The sequence below is a fragment of the Pleurodeles waltl genome, chromosome 4_2 (assembly GCF_031143425.1).
Source record: "Pleurodeles waltl isolate 20211129_DDA chromosome 4_2, aPleWal1.hap1.20221129, whole genome shotgun sequence".
NCBI lineage: Eukaryota > Metazoa > Chordata > Amphibia > Caudata > Salamandridae > Pleurodeles > Pleurodeles waltl.
In genome coordinates, this window is record NC_090443.1 from 940,172,631 (window position 1) to 940,196,932 (window position 24,302).

Below are 24,302 nucleotides of genomic sequence, written 5' to 3' on the forward strand. Positions count from 1 at the left end.
CCAGCGCTTGAATTTTACAATTTACTCGAAGGGAGGGGCAAGGTTACCAGACCCTTCATTTGTTTAAGGTATATAAGGTGGGGAAACTTGGCGCTGAGACAGAAGGAACTCATTTTTTAGTGTGAACCCACTGCTCAAAAAATCAGAGTCCCATTGGGGAATATTTCTCCTGACGTTTGACGTTGGCAAGGACAAGGATGATGTTGGATTCGATCCCCATGGTGACACATTTTTAATTCTTAATTATCTAGCTTTGCTGTGTGCATGCATAAATATACAGATATTCACTGCATACATATTCATTGTTGATATATTGCACTTTTTCTGCTTATTATTATTCAACTGCTGTGATTATTTTAGTATCTGCACGTGTTTTGCTGCATTCAAGTTAAATGCTCATGTTAATATTTTTGTATGCCCTCGTTTGAGACCTGGGAAGTGCCTTAATAAATTCATTACTCAGACTAGGGGGCATATTTACAAGAAGCTATTGATGCACCACTTTTCTTGTGGCCCTCTTGCGTCGCCTAATCCCACCATGGTAGCCTCGTATTTACAATACAGTGCACCGTGGCGCATGTTAGTGGCAATTGCATCATTTTTTTGACGCTATTGTAACGCTATACTGGATTAGCGTAAAAAAACAAATGACGCTAATTCAGTATAGTGTTAAGAGGCCCATTGAAATCAATGGGAGCCTCATTTTAATGCCTTTTTTAAGCAGGCGTTCAAATAGAAGCTAGAAATGGCGCAATGGAATCAGTTCCATTGCGCCATTTTTAGCGGTCCTCTAACGGGGGAATGCCCCCTTTCTCTACATCATGCATATATTATGCATGAGGTGGCACAAAGGGTTTACAAGGTGTCGCAAACCTAGTTTGCACCACCTTGTAAATATGGCGCTATGGTAGTGGCCTGTAAGCGTCACATTTGCGGCAAACGTTTTGCCGCAAATGTGGCGCTAAGGGTCCGAAGGGACTTGTAAATCTGGCCTTAGGAGTGCTGCTTTCTTTGCATTCTTTAGCCTCGTTCGCTCTTAGGCCCATATTTATACTATTTTAACGCCACATTTGTGTCATTTTGTGACGCAATAGCGGTGCAAACTTGCAAAATACAATTGCATTTTGTAAGTTAGCTCCGTTTTTACGTCAAAAAGCGGCACAAATGCAGCGCTAAAAAAGTATAAATATGGGCCTTAGTTTGAAGCTAAGCAGAACAGGCATTCATATAAACTACACACAAATCAGTCATTTGTGTATACCATAAACATAACTAGACACTGCGGTGTATCACACAAACAGAGATGGGATCAGAGTTTAATAAATACTATGTAAGTTTCAACCCGGAGCTCTTAAGATTTATTTGCCTAAACGCTATTTACTCGAGGTCATCATTGGTAAAGTTTAGCCCAACAGCAATATGACGGGTGAAGACGCCAAAGGATAACAACGCATTTAGGAAACTAGGATATGTTAGACCGCACAGTGAAGTAAAAATAGATCCTCAGTGTGCTGTGGCCTTGAAAATCTGATATTTCCTTACACGTATTCACAAGAAGTCACACAGTTGGCAAAGAACACAGTACAGGAGGCAGTGTGGTTTAACATGGCACTGTACCAATGTTAGGCTGCACCAGTGATGGAAAAATACGCAAACAGATTACTCTGATACTTAACTGGATTTAGGAAAAAATCATGAACGTAAGCATACTTTCTATTGCACAAGAATACCCTGCCAGTGGTGCTTCATCTCAGCTCCTTAACCTTAACCACTCTAGGACAGGATGCACCTAATGAAAAAGCAAATTTCCAAATCATGTTCTGGTGAAATAAAAAGGTATTTTGTCTAAGGGCCTAGCTTTCATTGTGATTTGCTTATTTATGTTCAATGCAGGTGAGCAGATAAATTCATTTTTACAGTAAATATACAATCCTGATTCCCAAAATCTGCATAGGCAGAGTTTTACAAAGATTGTAAAGTTATGCCAGTATTTGAATTTCTGCATTCTCAAATATATGTTTAGAAACATGTTTACATGAGTTCCAGGTAAGTTATTCTTGCAAAAGTTTCCAAACACCCAAAGTCATATTAGTTTTAGACCTGAGAATAATTTTATTTACATCAAACTAATCGGAGTCATTTTGGTAATAGGACCTTATTTTTTGACACAGAATTACTGATAATAACAAAATTATGACTGCTCATGTAATTAAGAGTATTTTGGGGAAAAGATCATACCGCAAGAGCTTATTTAGCTAGAAAGAAACTAGTCTTAACGCTAGGAGGGAGTGATTGCACTGCTATTCATGTTCAGTTGCATTTAGCGCTATTTCTTATGTCAAATGCATAGTGGCATCCATTTTGAACATGAGATGCCATTTTTACAGCATTACAAGGAATTACGGGCCACATGAATGAAAGGATTTTGCAATCACAAATGGCAAATTGGGCTGTTTGAGACTGTTAAATGGCCTTCTGCCACGTACCAACCCCATTTTTCAAGTCAGTAACCTATTACCAGCTCGCAAAATAGGGTTTGCGATTTGGTATTAGGAAGGGGCGTGTAGAGGGCATCCCTTCCTAACAGTGACTGGCAGGGCCATGTATGAATGTTTTGAGACTCGAATGTGGTTGCAAAACATTTGCAGATTACCATCCCTAAGGGACCTCTTCCCTTTTGTGCATGAGGGTGCCAACAGTTTTTCAGAGCAGGCAATGGTTTTACCAACCACTTCCTACTCTTAATTTTTTTTATTAAAACTTTACCTTTTATTGTTTGAAATGCATCCAGGTTTCCTTTAAGGAAAGCAGATGTAATAAAAAATTTTTTTTTAAAAAAGACTGCTTTATTTAAAAATGTTTAAACTCACCGGGAAGGCCAGCAATGTGTTGAGCGGATATGGATGGAGACAGACGCTAGCATTCCCATAGTTAAAAGCTATGAGTACGCTGCAATTGAGCAGAGTTTTTCTAAGGTTTATGTAGTATGACAGTTAAGCAATTCTAATATTATAATCTTTGTAGATTTATATACTTGGACTTGTAGGTTGAAGTCCCCTGGTGTGTTGCTACAGAGCCTATTTTTGCAAACTGTTGTAAGTAGCAGAATATAGCGATTCTGGTTGCGACCCTGACACAGTGTACTTTATTGTGCATGTTTGCTATGTTTTTAAAGTATTTTTTGAACTTTCCTTGCCATATAGGTGGTGGCTTATACTAGTATCCAGACCTGTGTTATGATGTTTTTTGGGTTCAGCAGGTGGTACACATGGTGTGATTTAATAGATTGCACGTACTGTTTTTTAATTCATTTTCTGTATGTGTAGGTATTATTTAACAACACTGAGTCCTGATGATGGTCTGACGGACCTCTGACTGCCAGTACCGGCCAAAATGTTAACATTACCTTCTCATTTGACAAGCTGAAGTGAAAGTCCATGATATTACTTGAACTGGGACTGAAAACCAGGCCATTATTGTGCAGTGTTATGAGGAGGGTTATAACCCCTTCCTGGATCCGCAGCTGGGATTCAATCTCATGATCTAGAGAGGTTATATACAGTGTTGTTGTTGATGAAATGGACATTCGTTGAAATTGTTGTACATGTTGAACTTCCTGAATCCTATTGAGTAATATATTGGATTTTAACAGTACAGAGTTGGAGAGGAAATTCCTCAAATTGATTAAAGGTAAGCCCTTACTGTCCAGGGCTTGTTTTCTGACTTTTTTTCTTACCTTATATTCAGTTCTCTTATGTCTGAAATGGATTGGTTAGAGCCCACTACAGCTTTAAATTAAGTCAAATCAGACTATATATATATTATTCTCTCAATATTAGCCACAGGGCTCCTAAGAACTAACTATTGCTTTTTTTCCAGTACAACAAGACAATGTAGAACATCCTCAAAGATCTTGCAGTTCATATATCAAAAAGAATGAATGGCAGAATTTCTTAATGCTGTGTGAAAATTGTTAATGACAAAGGGAAAGTACTAAAAGCAACAGATGGCAGATGATGCCCATTCCCTTGCTTTTCCAATTTCGAAAAAGTTTACTAGACAGAAAGATATATATATGTGTATATATATATATATATGTGTATATATATATATATATATATATATATATATATATATATATATATATATATATATATATATATATATATATATATATATATATATATATGTATATATATATATATATAAATATTTCCAACCCTGTTGTGGAGCTGTTACTAATGCACAACATCTTGACAGCTGTGAGGCCTTAAAACATAATCATGTCACCTCTGATAATGTTGCTCTAGACCATCTGCAAGCATTTAACTCCATTATATCAGGCCGCCTTTGTCTGTGAGCAAGCTACAGAGTCATGGCAAGGAGCCATATACACCCAGTACATCAAAAGAGGAATATAGGACATCCAGCAAACTGTTCTTTTACACGCATTAGACATGGGGCAGAAAAAGAAAGGCTAATACTGCCAAATCAAACGGGGTTCAGCCAGAATTTGTCCACAATAAATAATCTAGGCCCTCATTATGACATTGGTGGTAAATTCTGCTACTGCCGCGGTGACAGCCGCCAACATACTGCCATGGAGGCGAACATCTGTTCGCCAAATTATGACACACACACACCTATCTGACTGAAACCTACCACTTACACAGATCCGCCAGCCCAAAGGTCAGCGCTAAAGTGGCGGTACCAACATCCATACTGTTACGCCAACAAAACAACGCCCACCACATTCTGACCCACGAATCACCACGGGGGACATTGAATGGCGGTAAACCATTGGCGATACACACCGGCACGCTCAGAATGGACACCCATATACTAAACTACACAACATTGGCCAACACCAAAACACACACACCTGTCACTCACACACACACCACACACATCCACCCACAGCACTATAAAACACACACCCACTTTACCCACAACCCTTTATGAATACAAATTATTGCCACCAGACTGACACCAAGACCACTGGGACAACTAGACACACACACCACATACACCCATACATCCCTCACGCACCCCACTTCACACACCCAACCACAGTACCCAACACCCACACACATACACACACCACACAACACCCACATCCCCACAAAGGAACCCCCGTTTCACTGATGAGGAGTTGCGGCTCATGGTGGAGGAAATAGTCAGGGTAGAGCCACAGCTGTTTGGAGCACAGGTACAGCAAATATCCATTGCCAGGAAGATGGAGCTATGGCGGAGAATTGTCGACAGGGTGAACACCATGGGACAGCATCCAAGAACAAGGGACGACATCAGGAAGAGGTGGAACGACCTACGGGGGAAGGTATGTTCCGTGGCAGCAAGGCACCAGCTCACCATAGAGGACTGGCAGTGGACCCCCACCTCCTCCCCCACAGCTCACAGCATGGGAGGTGCAAGTCTTGGCATTACTGCATCCTGAGGGACTCACTGGAGTTGCCGGAGGACTGGACACTAGTGAGTCAACATTTACTACTTCACTCCATCCCACACACTGCACCTACACATATGACTAACCCCAATGCGAAGCATTGCCAATGCATGCTATACCAATGCATGGACAGCCCTCCCACCCCTGCATGGACACCCATCACAAAAGCATGCACAAGATGGAGAACTAACAAGCACACAATACATCACCACAAACAAAGATGGTAGGGCAACAGCAACGATAGAGGGAAAGATAGGGATGTACAATATGTCACAGACATTAAGCATAATACATCACTTACATCCCCACAGGTGCTCCAGCCAATGTCAGCAGAGAGGAGGTGCCACGACAAACCAGTCCCCCAACAGAAGATGCCCCCAGTGATGACAGTAACTCTGGACTTTTGGATCTGGATGAACTACCTGGCCCGTCAATCGGTCACCCCAGCCCACTCCTAGTCAACCACAGAGCCTCCTCCATCATTATCCAACGCCACAGCACCCACCTAGCATCCCCACACCTCTGTCCCCAGGACACGTCAATCAGCAGTGTGCCCACCTGTACAGGAACCCCAGTCCACACCTCGCCTCCTAGACAAGCAGGGACCTGGGGTCATTGGCAGTGGGCACACTTTTCAGGGGACAAAGGCACAGGGGAACAGGGACACTGGGAGGACAGCTGTGCACCAGGGGGAGGACAGGCCCAGGGAACCGACAATCCAGGAGGCACTCACCAAGATCCTGTGGGCCTACCAACAATCCCAGAACACGATAGGCCAGATCCTTAACAACATGCAGGAGAACAAGCGGCTGCAGGAGGAACACCACCAGGAGATCAGGGAAGACTTGCAGGCTCTCAACACCACCGTGATCACCATAGCAGGGATGCTGGCAGACATGGCCAACATCATGAGGGAATCGACAGCACACCAGCGGGCCCCTACCAATAGCCAGTCAATTGACCAGCCCTCCACTTCTGCTGCAGCTAGTGGGCAGGAGTCCCAACCACAGGACCCGCAGGCCACCAGCACTCCTCCCCCTGCAGATGTTAAGCCACCCCGCAAACGTTCCCTGTGACCCAGACAGAAGCCAGAGACATTTGCCAAGACCAAGACCACCACCTGGAAATGAGAGCCTCCTGAATGTCCCCCTTGTGTCCCACAGTGTCACCTTGTCCACTTTGAACTGCCCTTGCTCCCCTTCCTATAGCCCTTTGGACATGGGACCTGTGCTACAAACAGACTGGAACACTACCCTGGACTTTCCTCTACCATCACCCTATTCCATTGCACCTTTCAGTCAATTATTTGCGCTACAATAAACACCCTTGAACACAACTTGAGTGGCACCGTTTTATGAGGTGAAAACGAGCATTTATGGGAACAGTTCCGTCTAGTACAAATATTCTGAGCACTCTCATAGCATACAAATAATGACCTGTAGCTGTTTGTAGTAAACACATCAGGACACTGTTGTCATATCACCAACATCTGTAAAATGACAAGCCATAGGTTACAGTAAGTCGAGATGCAAAGGAAATGAATGCCTTCATGATAAAGCCACACAGAAAACATCAATAGTGAGAGTAATGGTCAGATCCACTGTCTCACCTGTGTCATTGGAAGTATTGTTTTATAACTGATGTCCTGTTGTCCTCATCCTTTGCCTCCTCATCCTCACTGTCCTCAGGGTCCACTGCTGCCACAGGGTCATCTCCAGTCCCCTCCTCCGGCAGAAAAGGCACAAGTCGTCTGAAGGCCTGGATGTGCAACATGCAGCATCTCACTACTATCTGGCAGACCTTCTCGGGTGAGTAGCACAGGGATCCACCTGTCAGATGCAGGCATCTGAACATAGCCTTCAGGAGACCAAAGGTCCTCTCGATTATTCTCCTGGTTCGCCCATGTGCATCATAATAACGGTTTTCAGCCCCTGTCCTGGCATTCCTCACGGGGATCAGGAGCAACAATAGGTTTGGGTAGCCAGAGTCACCTGCAAGTATTGAGGGATAAACATTTAGCCTTATACAATGCTATGGGGATAACACTTGAAGGCATACACTGACATACAGTGAATGGAGACTCTGGCTCACCTATTAGCCACACCCTGTGCCTCTATAGTTGGGCTGCTGCTATTCCTCAGAACGAAGGTGTCCTGCACTGACCAAGGATACTTGGCAGTAACATGGGAGATGCAATGGTCCACCAAGCACACCATTTGCACATTGAGTGAGTGGAAACTCTTCTGATTCCTGAACACCTGTTCATTTTGGTGGTGGCGGGGAACCAACGCAATATGTGTACTGTCAATCGCCCCAATAATATTGGGAATATGTCCATTGCATAGAATCCCACTTTCACAGTGGCCAAATCTTACACCTGGGGGAAAGAAATGTAGCTGCACTTGTGTTTCACCAAGGCAGACAATACCCTTGCCAACACGATTAAGAACAATGCCTGTGACATTCCTGCTGCCAAGCCCACTGTCACTTGGAAAGAACCAGTTGCCGTGAAATGGAGCACTAATAGAACCTGCACAAGAGAGGGGATCCCAGTGGGATGGCAGATAGCTGATACCAGGTCAGGCTCCAATTGGGCACACAGCTCTGTGAATGTGGCCCTGTCCAGTCTATAGGTGAGTATTATGTGCCTGTCCTCCAGTGTTGCCAAGTCCACAGGGGGTCTGTACATGGGGGTTTGTCTCCTCCGCCTATTCATCCGCAGTGGTAGGTATTTAAGAGACACAAGAGTGAGTAGGCTGTCACAATTTGAACAATGGAACCACCACCTCAGTGTGCATACAGCATTAATGTAATGGGACAGTGGGAATGGCAATCTATGTGTACTTTTCATAAATGACGCAGTTATTGACAATCTGTATGTAGTCCACCAACATGAAATGGCGACCTCCTGTCCTATATCTAGGGACAGGTGGAAGTGAGGTAACTCTGCCGACATTGGACATCGTGGCGGAAGGCGGTCCTGCACCGCCGTGCACTTTCTCAGTGGCTTATATGGGGCTCTGTGGAGTACAGTGGTCAATGGGGATCACGCGGACGTGAGTGCCATTTTCTGTCTATAACCTCACTTGATTCCTGAATTTCCACAGGACAACACCTACACTGCGTGTGCTCTGTGACCTGTGTCTGGAACCTACCATGGCCTGTGTGTCCGGGGAAAGGGCCCCTGCCTTCACTTTGATCGAATTGGAGCGCTTGGTGGATGGGGTCCTTCCCCAGCATGGACAGCTGTATGGGCCTCCAGACCAACAGGTGAGTACACCTTCAGCATGGTGCATGTGGGAGGGTTGCATGGAGATGTGTATGCAGGCATTGTGTCATATGTGGGGTGGCATGTCTGGTGGTAGTGTACATGGTGTACACTGGGCGATGTGTGTGCCAATGGATTTGGGAACAGGATTTGGGGGCCATATGTGTGACAGGCTGGATTGTATGTGTAAGGCTGTCCTTCTGTCTGTATTGTCTCTGCAGGTCAGTGCCCATCAAAAGAAGGGATTGTGGCGTGCCCACGGACCACTGCCTGCTCTGAAAAAATGAAAAGAAAACTTTTCATTTTTGATTTTGAAATGCATCTTGTTTTCCTTTAAGGACAACGAGCTGCATTTTTTTAAAAAAACTGCTTCATTTAAAAGCAGTCACAGGCATGGTGGTCTGCTGTCTCCAGCAGGCAACCATCCCTGTGAGGGCGGCCATTTCCAATGGGGTCGCTAATTGCGACCTACACCATGAATATTCATGAGGTAGGTCATTTGCTACCCCATTGGGAATTGCAAACAGTGTCATTGAGACTGTTGTACATCAGGTTTTGCGACTCGCAAATTGCGAGTCGCTCTGACTCGCAATTTGCAAGTTGCAAAACCATGATTTTTAGTACATAGGCCCTAAATCTCTGGAGAAGGAAGCCCAATTTGAACCAATACTAACTTCATATGATGCAATTTTATCACACAGAATCCTTATCCATGACATGCATGAAGGAATAATATCCTGCAGGCAAGATTTTTGACTGTACCTCTTCAGGAGTAAAGGGTAAACTGGAGCAACAACATTAGGATACCTCATAAATGTTGATGAATCCTTCATTCAACTCCTCTGTTGTTTCACAGAACAAGAAGCCCTTCATAAAATTTTATTGAAAACACTGTTTTACAAAATGCTGTACAAATCTGTGAGAAAGCTCTTTTATTTTATTTTATTTTATTTCAGGGGATACAAGTGTCCGATTTGGGAAATGTATGTCTCCTCTAGTAGAAATTGTTTCATCCGGAACAGCCCAACTAGAAGAATTAAAGTGTAGTCTTTGTTGCTGCAGAGCCCCAGGAGCACAATAATCAAGTGTAACTATGTATAATTTCAAAATTTGATCTATAAGTAAGGATCAAAGGGATACATTTAGATACTGGCACTGGAAGCCAGGTGGATGCTGGACCCAGGGAAGTATGAGGTGTACTGTATAAATCAATTTAATGAAAGGAGCTTATTTGTTTAAGTTAATGCATTGTATTCTTAAATTTTGTAATGATTTCAATTAATCACATACAAATAATTCATTTATTCACTCAGTCGATCTACAACCTGGTTTTAGAGCAGGCCGCTGAACAGAAACTGAAATTATTGTGGATGATGATGTGCTCATACTTGACTCTAGGGGCTCTTTGGTACCTTTAATCATATCACCTTACTTGACACTGGGGCTTTGATGACATGGTATTTCATTGTTTTGTATTTTACTTCCCTAAAGAATTTCAAGAAATATAAGTTGGAAATTATCTATCAGCAAGCGTCCCCAAAGGCACAGTTCTGGCACCGACCCTCTTCTATTTATTCAGTTAAATTTGAGTCCTAGGTAAAACGTTCAGACTATTTCCTATTATTTTTATCACCATTAGTTCAAAATATCTGATCCAGAACACATTACCAGAGTAGCTGGGATTGTTGAGGATATCTAAGCCTGGAGGTTTCTTTTCCATCTCTTTTCCATCTCAAACTAATTACCCCAGTGCTTGAAATGGAAAAAATAAAGTGCAGGTACTCTGTGCTAGAGTACCTGCTTGTTTCTGAGAAGTGCCGGTACTCCCCAATTAAAAGTATTACGTTTTCCTTGAGATGTGCCGGTACTCTCCTACTCAAAATAGAAAAGTGCCGGTACTCAGTACCGGACAGTACCGGCCCATTTAAAGCACTGAATTACCCTCAAAGAAGTAGTAACTGAAAATCCTCCAAATAATGGGCGAAATGCTATACATGGAGAAGGCTCCATGCAAATTAGTACGGTGGAGGGAATTGAGCTGGTAGTATCTTCTCCATATTATCTCTAGAATTCTTAGAAAATCCATCTTTTTGAGTGCTCATGTCTGTTTCTTTGCTATAGAGAGATGGTGCTTATGAACTCTGGGCATGAGCTTAAGCATGGTGCTATTTAGTTCCTGACTAATGCCTAACTACCAGGGGGAAAGTGTTTTTAAAAATCTGTTTTTGTGTGATGAATAATGATGAATGCTGATAATATTTTTATGTTGGCTCCAATACATAAATAATAAGCTAACATGATTACAGTTGAAACAAGTTTATTATATGATGAATAGAAGTGAGTTTTAATGATTTAGCTATGCCCCATTTATATGAAAGCACCATCTTCAATAAATGGATGCTGTTTCTGTCATTCACTCCTGCATTCTCTCCTTTACATCTAGTTTCCCTGCACATCTTTTCTCCTTATGAGCTTCGCAGAGTAAAGTCAACTGATGTGATGGACTTTTCCTTCTGTTATTAACACAAAGCTTAGAATGGACTTTCTAGTGTTCCTGACATGTTGCAATTTACAAGGCCCTTCCACTGTAGTTATGCTGGGTAAGTGCATCTGGAAAACATTTATTTTGGTTTCGGGAGAGTATAAACCCTCTCATGAGCAACAACCATAATCCTTGTCTGGTGAACCACAAAAGTCACTAAATTGACCTGTCTGTTTTAGGTATTTAGTATTATGCAGCATACAAACAGTAATAAAGTGAAAACACCACATAATAAAAATCCCACACATTAATTTAGACACATAAGGGGTCATTATGAGTTTGGCAGAAGGTTTTTACCGTCTGCTGAACTTCCGATGGTGAGGTTGCTGCCACACAGGCTACCTCCCCGCCGGCCCCATTAAGAGTTCCCCGCTAGGTTAGAGGGCAGAAACCTGAGTTTCCGCCCGCTGGCCTAGTGGGAAACGGGCTACAGCATTGTCTCCGGCTCGTAATCGAGCCAGCAGCAATGCTGTAGCCTGCAGGGTGCACAAGCACCATCGCAATGTTCACTGTCTGCAAAACGGACAGTGAAAACTGCAATGGTGCAGGCCAGGGTGGCTCCTGCCCTGCCCATGCAAAGTGCGTGGCATGTGGAGGGGCCCCCTGGGGCCCCCTGCACCCGTTCTCCGCCAGCATTTTCAGGGTTGTAATGTGGTGCTCTTACTACCACTTTGGCAGTGATCCAACCGCCATCCGCGAGTCTGGTGGTCTAATGACCACCAGACTCATAGTGACCATATAGAGTAAAATGTAATAAATAAAATGAGACAAGAACAGCAACAATCAGTAGAACCAGAGATATGTATTTCAAAGTTTTAGGTAAGTATAGCCCTTAAAGCACAAAGTGCCACGCGCAATCATCTGGTCATGCTAGACTGGGGGAGAGTGACAAGTTCAGGCCGACTCCAATAGAGCATGGGCTGGATACAGGTAAATACTACTAAAAAGTGATCTTCTCAAAGACTGGCGTAAAGAGATTAAAATTTCAGGATTTCACAAGGGGAGCTTAACTGATTCCAGCCAAGGGCCCAGGACCTGGAGTGGCACCTCTTAGGGATCTGGAACTCACTCCAGCAGAGGCCAGAAGGGCTCAGGCAGGTCCACTTGCAGGCCCAGGCAGGGCCAGTTGCAGCAGGTCAGCTAGGCAGTTGCAGGGAGGCCTCTGGAGCTTGATTTGTCCCTGTAGCGTAGATCAGGTGGTCAGCCGACTGACCCTTGGCATCAGTCACTCCATGGCCAATAATAATAACATATCACCTGACACACACTATCACTTTGCACCAAACCATGTTGCACCATTGTCCATGACAGTGAACAATCGACATATTGCTTACAATGTAATAGAAATCAGTGACGATGTCATTACACACTAAAACAATAGCATGTCCTTGAATAACAAAACAGGTAAAAAACACTGAATACAAAAATAAAACAATAAAATTAGATCTCAATCAAACGGGTGGTCCCGGAGGACTTATAGTGCTGAGGATCGGGTAAAATCTGTGTTACAAAGAGAGGACTTGAAAATATCTCCTAAACTCACTGTCTCAACTTGTGGGGGAAAAAAGAGACAGTGGTTAAAGATAACCTTATCTCACTCATCAACGTCTTCTGTATCCCAGGAGAATGTAGCTTAACAGATGCTGCCATCCACAGACACAGAGGTAAGGTAGTCATCTGCGCAGCTCAAGTTTTGCTTGAGCTTTTTGGCTCAAAAAATTCTCCACAATGGTCTACCATCATTGCAGATGCTTCTGTGGGTCCTGCAACAGAGCTGGATGCTCTACCAACATCCTCTTTCACTTCAGTGTCTTGTGGCTCAAGGAAACCAACCTGACCAATTCCAACTTTACAACTGGTCGTACCCATGAGTCAGTGTTCTCATTCGTACATGGTTTAAAATGGGACCACACCCAGACATTGTGGGGCCTCCTCCTCCCTCTACGTGACACCAACAATAGCCGCTGCAGCTCCAGGTGTTCTGCTCACTGCCAAAAGATCACTGAAGCCATCCTCCTAGCCATCCTCGTATCCAGCAGCAACGTATCCCATGGACTCAGTCACTGTGAAAAGCAGACATAATTTATTACAAAGCTTTCGCAGATTAGATGACCTTGATTAGTACAATGACTAGCCAGCAACGACTTCCACAGGGAAAAGGTTTGATCATCACTAAAATAAATAAAATGGTCTTAGTGTGACACTTTAAATATGTGCATTAGCAAATTCGTGTAACACATTCAAAATATTCACCAATGTAAGGTTTAAGAACACCTCCCTGGAACTTGATCAGAAATTAAACACTCAACTAAACCTTTTAAACAGACAGAAATACAGGATAAAAAAGTTCCAACTGTTTGTTCGTGTTAATAAACCTCAAGTTAGAGAATAATTCATAAAGTTAAGATAAAAGTGTGTAAATATACCTAAGACAAACTTTAATCATACGATGAAATGTATGAAAATTAGGCAGCATTATTTTGTCATTAACTAAAATCGTTTTAGCACTCCTTTAAAAAAGAAATATCCAAAACTGCTTTTTTATCAAATGCAGTATTGAACACCCTGTCATAGCTCATGCCTCTGAAAGTGCATAGGACAGGCAACCAGAAGACAGCCATTGAGAATTAGATCCTGTAATACCTGATCCAGAGAACATCTACGTACCCGTCAAAATAGTGGTGATTGGTTGCCCTAGACCACCTCCGTTCTGGGTATGGGACTACTTTGAACCGTTGGATGGTACACTTCATCATTAGTGCAATCTAGGCACAAAGATACATCATCTCAGAACATTTGATGGTGACAGTATTCCTCATGAAATGTGTCTGCTCTGGCGTAGTACAGCCTATCACATTTAGAGAAGACTTTCTGTATGAATGGCATGTCCATTATGCCCGCATCACAGATTTTTCTTTTCAAACAAACTTCCAAAGCAGGAGTTTGATGTTGAAAAACAAAAATTAAGTGCCCCTGAAGCCCTAATACCTTTGTTCCAGCACTTGGAAGTCCTTAATCGTATTGCCTGTTTGTCTCTATCTGAGTTTCCCTGGCTGTCTTGAAGAGGAAAGAATTATGTTGGAATATCCTCCCTAAACAGGGCGGACAGTCTGACATGCATTGACTGATGGCTCAATAGGCAAGTGGCCATCTGTCAAAGGTTAGTGTCAGCAGAGCCAACATAGGCTTTACTGTTGGAAACACGGCTAGTCCCCCAACACTAAGGAGAGCAGGAAAACAAGAATTCAGTAGGTAAGGTAATCGTCACATTTTTGACAAAGCATCCTGCATGTCAAACTCTAAAAAAAAAGGCCCTAAAAGTTTAATGTACTACAAATGTCTTTGGTAAAATTGGTTGCAATTTGTACCCCGACTTTTACAAGATGCTTTTTGGCATTTGGCAAAGCAACAGATAGGTAGATTAGCTTACAAAATACAGAATAAGAGTGGGTCAACATGTAAGCCTACTTCTTGAATAATAATGTGGTAGATCACAAATAGCAACACATTCCTATTCACAGCTGTCACGGCGTATAGTGACCTGCTGAGCTCAACAGCTCACCATGCCTCTGATTTCTTTTAAATAAAGCAATCTATTAGCCCATTTTCCAAAGGATTACTGCCTGCTCCTAGAGGATGTTTTTGACAACATTTACAAAGGGGAATACTCCCTTTGCAAATGGGTTGCTACCTCCTTTGACCATTTGGTAAAATGTTAATGTTTTGAGACTGGATTTTGATTGCAAAACATTAGTACATATCAAAGTGCAGGAAAGTGCATTTTTTGCATGACCACCCCCCCTTTATTTGGACTAAAACTACTGTGTTTGTTACTCTGTGCACTGGGACTCTGCTAATAGGGCCCCAGTGCATGTGCTCTGACCCCTAAACATTTTTGAATTTGGCTATTTTCTTAATTGGCATATTTAATGCCTATAAGTCCCCAGTGTCTTGTACAGAATCTACCCAGGGCCTGTAAATTAAATGTCACTTGTGCACTGCAGCGCCCACTTTGACACTCACTACAGTGGGGTGACTGCCGCCCTATCAGTGTAGCCTGTCTGTGCACTTTAAAAGTGGCAAATTTCAACTTGTCCAATTAAACCCGTTTGAGAAGCCTAAACTCACCTTATAAAATATTAATAACTCATGCCTAAGTAGCCATAAGGCATTGTGCATGGTACTTAAAAGTACAACACGTAAAAGTTTAAGGTTAAACATGTTCTTACAGTGAAAAGGAAGCAAAAGTTATTTTCACGGTATGAGGTTTAGTTTTTTGATAGGAAAGCATTGGGATACAATATTCCATTTAATAATCCGATTTCCAGCTAGGTAACAGCTACAAAATTAATTCTTGGACCTTTTAAAATATTTAATGCAATCCTAATTCACTGGTAAAGTCAGACTTGTAATACAAAATTTGGAAAAGGTACTTTTAAAAAGTTGCCTTTTCCCTGCCTAAAGGCCCTAGAAATCCGTTGACATGAGCTTCCAACTTTTATTTCACTGGGCACACCTCTGGGGTGGGCAAAGGAGCTCTGCGTGGTGGGAAAAAAAGTTCTGTTTTTGGATCTAGGTAGAGAGGGGCACCATGGGATTGTTTGCAGTAGGGCATGTATGAACTGCTGTAAAAGTGGGTAGGGTTACCCCTGGGAACTTTCTCCCTATTGGTTAGGGAGGACCCAGGAATCACCTCCACCGACAGGCTAGTGCCAAGCATAAATGTGGAACCCCTAAGCACTCTCTTCAGAATACTCCTGGACGCATGGAAAACAGAAGACGGATTGCATCTGCTGTTGAGCCCTGTGTGGAGATCTCAAAGGCTGGTTCTGCTCACACTTCTACCCAGGAGTAAGAAGTGTACTCCAAGGATCAGTTGGCTGGCCTCCTATTAAGGTACTGGGACTGCAAATTACAAGAAGCCCTTTTTCCTGAAGAGCCCAGCTGGCCACTTCCAACTGGACCTGTACTGGACCTAGTTGGTGAATTCTGCGTTGTGAGCCTTGACCCCCAAATGCTGTTCCTGAAGTCCTAGGATCTTTGTCTGTGTCAAAGTGTACTCCTCCTAACATGCAGAGAAACCTTGGACTTAGAAACTTTTTAGATCCCAGTCTCTCTGGTGGACCTGGACAAACCTGCCAAGTCAATCCGACCTGGCTATGTTGCCAATGGGCAAAAGATTTAGAACAGAATGTTGCAGAGAGGTATTCCATTCTTGTGGAGCCCGGTTTGGCTATAGCTTGTAGCCTTGACTCACTGGAGTAATCTGAGCTCCTAAAAAGTGACTAAGGGCCTGATTTAGAACTTGGTGGTAATGCTCCCGCCATTGGTTTTCCATCAGAAAACGCTTCTGCTGGCTTGGCAGTCTGCCCACCCGATTTAGATGTTGGCCTTCCCATAGGCGATAGACCTCCCATGTCCCGCCGACTCCACCAGAAAACTCCACCCCTGTTAACAGCCCCATGGGAAATAGTGGCTGGTGGTGGGACTCCAACAACCCTTACCGCCGAGCAGATTTAGATGTGACTTACCGCCAAGCTGTGAAGGTCTGACCTCTACACCTGAGTTGGCAGATTGGAGGGAAAATTAGGTAAAAAACAACCTTTTTTCCCTATTCCACTTTCATTTTCGACTGCACATGACTGAACAAGACCTGCTGGCTCTGGACCACGGAGAAAATATGACCCCCATCGCTGGACTCGAAGGTAGGGAAGCTGCATTGCTTGTGTGTGTTGTGTGGTCACTGCACAACTGCACATGAGCTCGGGACCACTCCAGTAATATCCATGTCACAGTAATTTTTTTAAACTACTATGACATGCATATGTTGGGTAAATAATTGTGTCAGACATGGATGGGAATACACTCATATTGCAGACATACACAACTGTTATTTTGGTGTCAGTATTCATTGACAAATGACTGCTGCAACCTCAATAACATTACACTCACACTTATCAGTTATGCCCCTGTGTGCACATTGCAAGGGGACCTGTACCTGTATGTTGTGCTGCCAGTTGTGTATGTGAGTCAGTACTTGTATGTGTGTTTGAGATTGCATTGGCTGGTTGAGGTGGAGGGAGCTGGAGTGGGTGATGTGGTTGTGTCTGTATGTGTGCCACTTGCAAATGGATCTGAATTTGTGTATGTTTGGTTGTGTGTTGTGCTGCTGTGTGCAACATTCAGGTGAGTGTTTTTGTGTGGTGATTGTTGACGTGATGTGTGTAGTTGTGTTTTGTGTGAGTATGTTTGTGTGGATAAATGTGTAGCTGTGGTGGTTGTTTTGGTTGTGTTGTGTGTGGGTGCAGTGTCAATAGTGTTTGTATGTTGTGTTATGGATGTATGACAATGTGTGTTTTCGGCATGTACATGTTGTGTTGTGGTGGAATGGCAATGGATATTAGTGTGTATGTGGTGTATTGCGTCATGTGTTGTGCAGGTGGACACATATGGCCAAGGTACAAAGTGTGTGTGTGACTTACATCTTTTTCATAGCCACTGCCATTGTACGATGTCCACTGGGTCCCACGACAGCCACCCTTCAGCAACAATCCATCGCCAGCACACCGCCTGCAGAACTGGAACATCTAGGAAAGGCACTCCGTTGTTGCAATACATCTAAATAGGGCAGCCGGAACAACGTCACCTTGACAGAGTACAAGGGTCCGCCACCACAGTGGATCAGCGTTAATACCATCAAGATCTAAATCAGGCCCTAAGTCCAAAAGTAGAAATCTTCACCGTGCAAAGGCGCTAAAGGTATTTGGCTGTTGAGGGACCATCCTTTGATAAGATTTTTAAACTTCTCCCGTTTTGAGCTTTCCTGCCAAAAGTCAGTGGCTTCACCAGGACCTTATTATGTGGCTATAGGCGTCATGGAGTCCTTTCCGGCCACATCCTGCTACCCCACCCCATTGAGGATTTTTGACTTCTATTTCAGAGACTAAGGGGTATATTTATACCTGTTTTGTGCCGAATTTGCATCATTTTTTTTAAACGCAAATTCGGTGCAAAACTAACTACATATTTATACTTTGGCGCTAGACCCATCTAGCGCCAAAGTTATGGAGTTATAGTCATTTTTTGGACGTGGAAACCTACCTTGCGTCAATGAGATGCAAGGTAGGCGTACCTGTACAAAAAATGACTCTATGGCCTTAGCGCCATATTTATCCCCATGCTAAAATCACGCACAGGGGAAGTAAGGGTCAAATAATGGTGCAAAACTCGCTTTGCACCATTATTTAACGCCTGGGTCAGGGCAGGCATTAGGGGACCTGTGGGCCTATTTCCATGGCGGAACACCATAAAATAAGCCCACAGGTGCCCTCCACAGACCCCAGGGACACCCCCACCCACACCAGAGGGACAGCGGAGGATGGGGGATCCCATCCCAGGTAAGTATAGGTAAGTATTTTTTTTAAAGTGCCATTGGGGCCCCTGAAATGGGCCCTTCTACATGGCACTGGGTGCAATGGCCATGTCAATGGGACCCTGGTCCCCTGTGCTGGCCATTGGGGTGGTGGGCATGACTCCTGTCTTTTCTAAGACAGGAGTCATGTGGTATCAATGGTTTTGTGTCAGAAAATGACGCTAGCTGGTTAGAGTCATTTTTTTAAACTCTAACCTGCCTAACATAATTTTTTGGTGCCACCCCCACCCGGCTAACGTCATTTTCTTTTACAGCAGCCTACCCTTTGCGCCAGCTTGCACCATTCCATAAATATGGTGCCCTGCTGGCACTCAAGAATGGTGCAAGTCGGTGTAGAACTTTTTGATGCAAAACTGCGTTAGTGCAGTTTTGCACCAAAAAGTACAAATATGCCCCTAAGTGCAAAGGTAAAACTTCCTACTGTGATGAACCTGGATTCTACATCTGACCCACGCTCCATCACGGTCAGCCTTAAATCTCTCCTAGGTGCGAGTCAAGCGCAACCATCAGACCATGATTGGTGCATAACACTTTTTGGTGCTATTTTTTATAATACAGGCTGGCGGTGCCCCGCAGGGCATTCTGACCGCGGCGGTTTGGCCGCGGTCAGATGCGGAAAACCGGCGGTCTCCCGCCGGTTTTCCGCTGCCCATTAGAATCCGCCATGGCGGCGCAGCTCGCTGCGCCGCCATGGGGATTCTGACAGCCCATACCGCCATCCTGTTCCTGGCGGTTCTCCCGCCAGGAACAGGATGGCGGTATGGGTTATCGTGGGGCCCCTGGGGGCCCCTGCAGTGCCCATGCCAATGGCATGGGCACTGCAGGGGCCCCCGTAAGAGGGCCCCACTTTGTATTTCAGTGTCTGCTTTGCAGACACTGAAATACGCGACGGGTGCCACTGCACCCGTCGCACCTTCCCACTCCGCCGGCTCAATTCTGAGCCGGCGTCCTCGTGGGAAGGGTCTTTTGCACTGGGCTGGCGGGCAGCCTTTTGGCGGTCGCCCGCCAGCCCAGTGCAAAAGCCAAAATACCCTCAGCGGTCTTTCGACCGCGGAGCGGTATTTTGGAGGGGGGAAGTCTGGCGGGCGGCCTCCGCCGCCCGCCAGACTCAGAATGACCCCCTATATCTCTTGTCCTCCTTATCGGGTTTTTGTCATCAATGTGTTCATTAAAATGTTCTCTAGTTTTATAAATTGAAGTGGAATTTTTATTGTGTTGTGTTTTTGTCTTTACCTGTTTTGTTACTTCTAAATGCTTTATGTATTTTCTTATGTTAAGCCTCTCTGTTCTATGTTATAGCTACCAATGGACTGAGCTTGTGTTCAATTACTGAAACCTTTACTGGACTTAACCAAAATAGTAACATTATTACTTGTGGACTACCATCCACCCCATCTAATAATCCACTTTCGCACAATAAAGAATCAGTATTTGGAAGGGATGCCTTTAAAATGGCCCCTTCCAATTACCCATTCGGTATGGTTTCCTAAACCCATTTAATGATTTGGAATTTTTTTTTCCAAATTATAAAATTGGGTTAGAACATTTAGTAAAGGGTTTTAGTATTTTCAAGCCCTTTGGTTCACCAAATTAGAGGGTTTGAGAATGCTAATACCCTTAGTACATCAGACTGTAATTTAGTATTTATTTTATATATTTTCCAATGAAATAGGTGGTGGTGAACTTGTCCCTTTCTGCAGGGTCACCCCCAAACTTTATGTCTTCACCCCTTTTGTTTTCCAAATTCTGTTTTTGTTGGCATAACGACTTGGCTTACATCTGATTAGCATATTTAATATGCTTATATGTTCCTAGTATATGGTACGACATATACCTATAGCCTATAAATGAAATGCTACCAGTGGACTTTCACCATTCATTGTGCCACCCAATTACATAGCATCATAAAACATGCCTCAGGCTTGCCACTGCAGCCTGTAATACAGTTTAAAAGCAGCCAATCTGACCTGGCAAAGTGTAAGTCCCTTTCTAAGGCAGGCCCTAAACAACATAGGGGCATGGTGCATTGTATTTTAAAGTCAGACGTGTTTTCTAATTTGCCATGTCCTAGTAGTGAAAAAGTCCTAAATTTGCTTTTCACTAATGCAAACCCAATCTCTTCCATTGGATAGCATTGAGTTATCTTATTACATTAATAAGCGCTAACGTTTCATTGAGAACAGGTAGAAATATCATATTTAGACTCACATGAATTGTAATTTAAAATCCTCTTTAATAGTGAAGTTAGATTTTAAGTCACAATTCTGAAAACACCACTTTTAGAAAGTTAGAATTTTCCTGCCCTGACTATTTTAGTGCCTCTGTCAGTGGCCTGTGTCACATAACTGTGAATTGCTCTGCTGTTGGGGTTTCCTGCCAGACAGTGAGACAAAGGAGACTGGGCGTAGGCAGTATGGGCCATTGTGCCTGATGGCTGGGGGTTGAGCTCTTCCATGCCCCACTTACAATTCAAAGGGCTACCTTGAACATACACACAAAGGAACCTGACACTAATCTTTTGCTATCCTGGACTTCTTGGAGCCTTCGCAGTTCTGAAAATGCCACTTTTAGAAAGATGGAGTTTTCCTGCCCTAACCATTTTAGAGCCAGTGCCCCCTGTCACATTATTGTGAATGGCTCTGCTTTTAGGGCTTGTGTATTCCTACCAGACAGTGAGACAAAGGGGAATGGGTGTAGGCAGTATGGGCCATCCTGCCTGATAGCTGGTGGTAGAACTCTTCCATGCCACACTTAAATTTCAAAGGGCTGCCTCAAGCACACATACAAAGGAGACTGACACTAATCTTTTGTCATCTGGGACTTGTTGGAGCCTTGACAAGGGAATGAAAGAACTTTCCAGAACCAGATGTGGGGCAGCTTAAAAGATTCCCCTTCTTCAAAGGCTGGTGCGATGTATAAATATTGGACCCACAGAGCAACTCTTCAGTGCACTGCTGGACCTGTAGAAAGCTTCAGAAGGACTGCCTGGTACTCCAGAGGACTGTCCTGCTGCTTGAGGCCTGCCTTGTACCTCAGAGGACTGCCATGCTGCTTGAGACCTGCCTTGCTGCTTAATGGAGAGAGGACCAACTCCTTGAATCGAAAACTACCAGGGTGACTACAAGGGCTACAAGGGCTAGTCGGCTGGCCTCCTGTGTGAGCTACAGTGACATAACAAGCTCCATAGATCTTGAACTCTGTACCAGGCCTCTGCTGGAGTGAGTCCTAACCCACAAGTGGTGCCCCACAGTCCTGGACTCTTGGAAGTGGTGTTAGGGGCGCTGCTCTGGCCTAACCCTAAAATTTGGGATCACCAAAAAGTGCCTGAAACAATTACAGAAGGCGGCACCTCTCACTATGCTGTTCTCTGCAATAGCAAATTCTGTTCAGCAGAACCTCTGAGTGGGTGTATCCATCCTTGTGAAGCCCTGATAGGCTATGGCTTGCAGCTTCATCCCGCTGGAGTCTTCTAAAAATTTGCCTAAGTCCGAATGTAAAAATCTTCACCAGGCTCAACAGTGACTGGCTTCTCATCGACGACGAGCTCCTCATCCTGGATATTTTTTTCCCACCATTGTCAAGGACTTCATCAAACATCTTCCAGCGCTCCCTGGCGACGAAGACTCCTCCTCAGAAAGAGGCTGGTGCCTTGTCCTCCACAACACTGCTTTCACCTGGACCTTTTCTCTGAATTTCTTCTAGGTCCAAACGTAAGCATAGAAAGAGCCCAATACACCTCGTGTATCCGAATCACACTTCATTATTGCATCCCTTAAATGTTGACTTTGCCCTGGTTTTGCAATACCTATCATTGACTAAAAAAAATAAAATTCATAACGGCAATTCTACAGATTCTAAATTGGTGTGGGATTTTTCTTGTATTGTGTTTTCACTTTATTATTGTTTGTGTAATTTAATTACTTTTCTGGTTTACCCTGACAAGGATTGTGGTTTTTTCTTGAGAAGGATTTTTACCCCGCTCAACCAATAACCTAATTTCTTACAGGTAATTGCTTTCAGTTTGTGTAGTTTAACTTCATGTTCATATTTAACACAAAATTGATCAGAGATGGATTGGGAAATAAAAGAAATGAAAAAAATAGGAGCACAGATGCGTGTTTTAAAGCAGAGTGGCTGGCTGCAGTTTGCTGACTGAACCTCCTGCCCTGAAAAAAGAAAGAAAGAAACACTGTAGCAGGGACAGCTCCTCCCTAAGGGCAGAGGAGGGTCGCCCCCCCACCAGCAGAGGAAGCTGCAAACCTTTTCCACAAAAACGATAATAAACGTTGCTTATTTTCGGTTTTGTGGAAAAGGGGCAGGTCCATGGGGGTGACGCGCAATGAGGGAGGAGAGCTCAGCACCCCCACTCACTGCATGTATGTTTGCCCGGCTGTCCAGAGCCGGCCAAACATACATGTGCCGTAGGCTCTCTCAAGCCCGGCAACACAATTGTCGGCCTTGAGAGAGCCTGCACAGGCTCCCAGTCCGCCTGGGAGCGCCCTGGGTGTGTGCTCCCAGCCAGTCCTGATGCTGCTCTGAGCTGGGAGCCTGTGCCTGAAAGCAGAGGAGCAGCGCTGTTCGGAAGGCCGCAGCGGCGACACAGGTATGTTTATTACACTTTTTTTATTTAATCCCCTTCCCTTCCTCCCCACGTTAATCCCCCAAATCCCCCCGCATGACCCCCCGCACGCCGCCCCGCCTCTTCACCGTTGCATGAGCAGCGACTGCACAGTGGGTGTGAGGGGCAATAGAGCAGTGGTTGGAGGAGGGAAAAGCAGCATGAGGGAGAGCACCACAGAGGGAGGGAGAGAAACACACCAGTGAGAATGCAACAAGAAGCACAACCTTAGGGAAAAAACACGAGTAAGAAAGCAACATGGACCATGGGGGAGGCAGGGAGTTTGGAGAGGGAGGAGCACACAAGAAAGAGCTTGAACCATGAGGGAGACAGCAACATGGAACGTGGGGAGGGGAGAAGCACACGAGGGAGACACCTGAAACGCATGCACTCTCATGGAGCGTTTAAGTAACAAGAAAAAAATAGTTCCCTAGAAGTGAGCAGAGGAAGGATAGAAGGTAGCCAGTCAGAGAAATGACAACAAAGGTATGTATGAGGGGAAGAATAAACACACGATGGACATGCTGAGACAGAGGAAAGCCATGGCCCTGTATTCTCTTTCCTTCCGCTATGCAGCTTGGCAGAATACAAAAAAAAGACGAGCATCGTGTAAAAAAATGTAGGAGAGCTGGTGGACCACAGTGTGAGCATTAAACAAATGTGAGATGACTGTTCTCCTTACAACGAACTTGCAGTTTTAGTACATTCAGAACAAGAAAGTGAAAATTGTCTGCTAGACATGACCTTTCGCTGGCTTTGCTTATGCTTTGGCTCTTGGAGCCAAGCGCGACTCTGAGCTGACTGTCCCTATGACTCTGGTGGCGTGCCCACCTCTGATTCCCCATTTCTTATTATGTGAACATTGAAAAAATAAAGTTAAATCTGCTTTCTTCACATTTTGTACTATTACAAATACCTGAACCACTCCTACGATATAAACATAAAACATTATGCACATGGTTGTCCCCTGTTGATTTT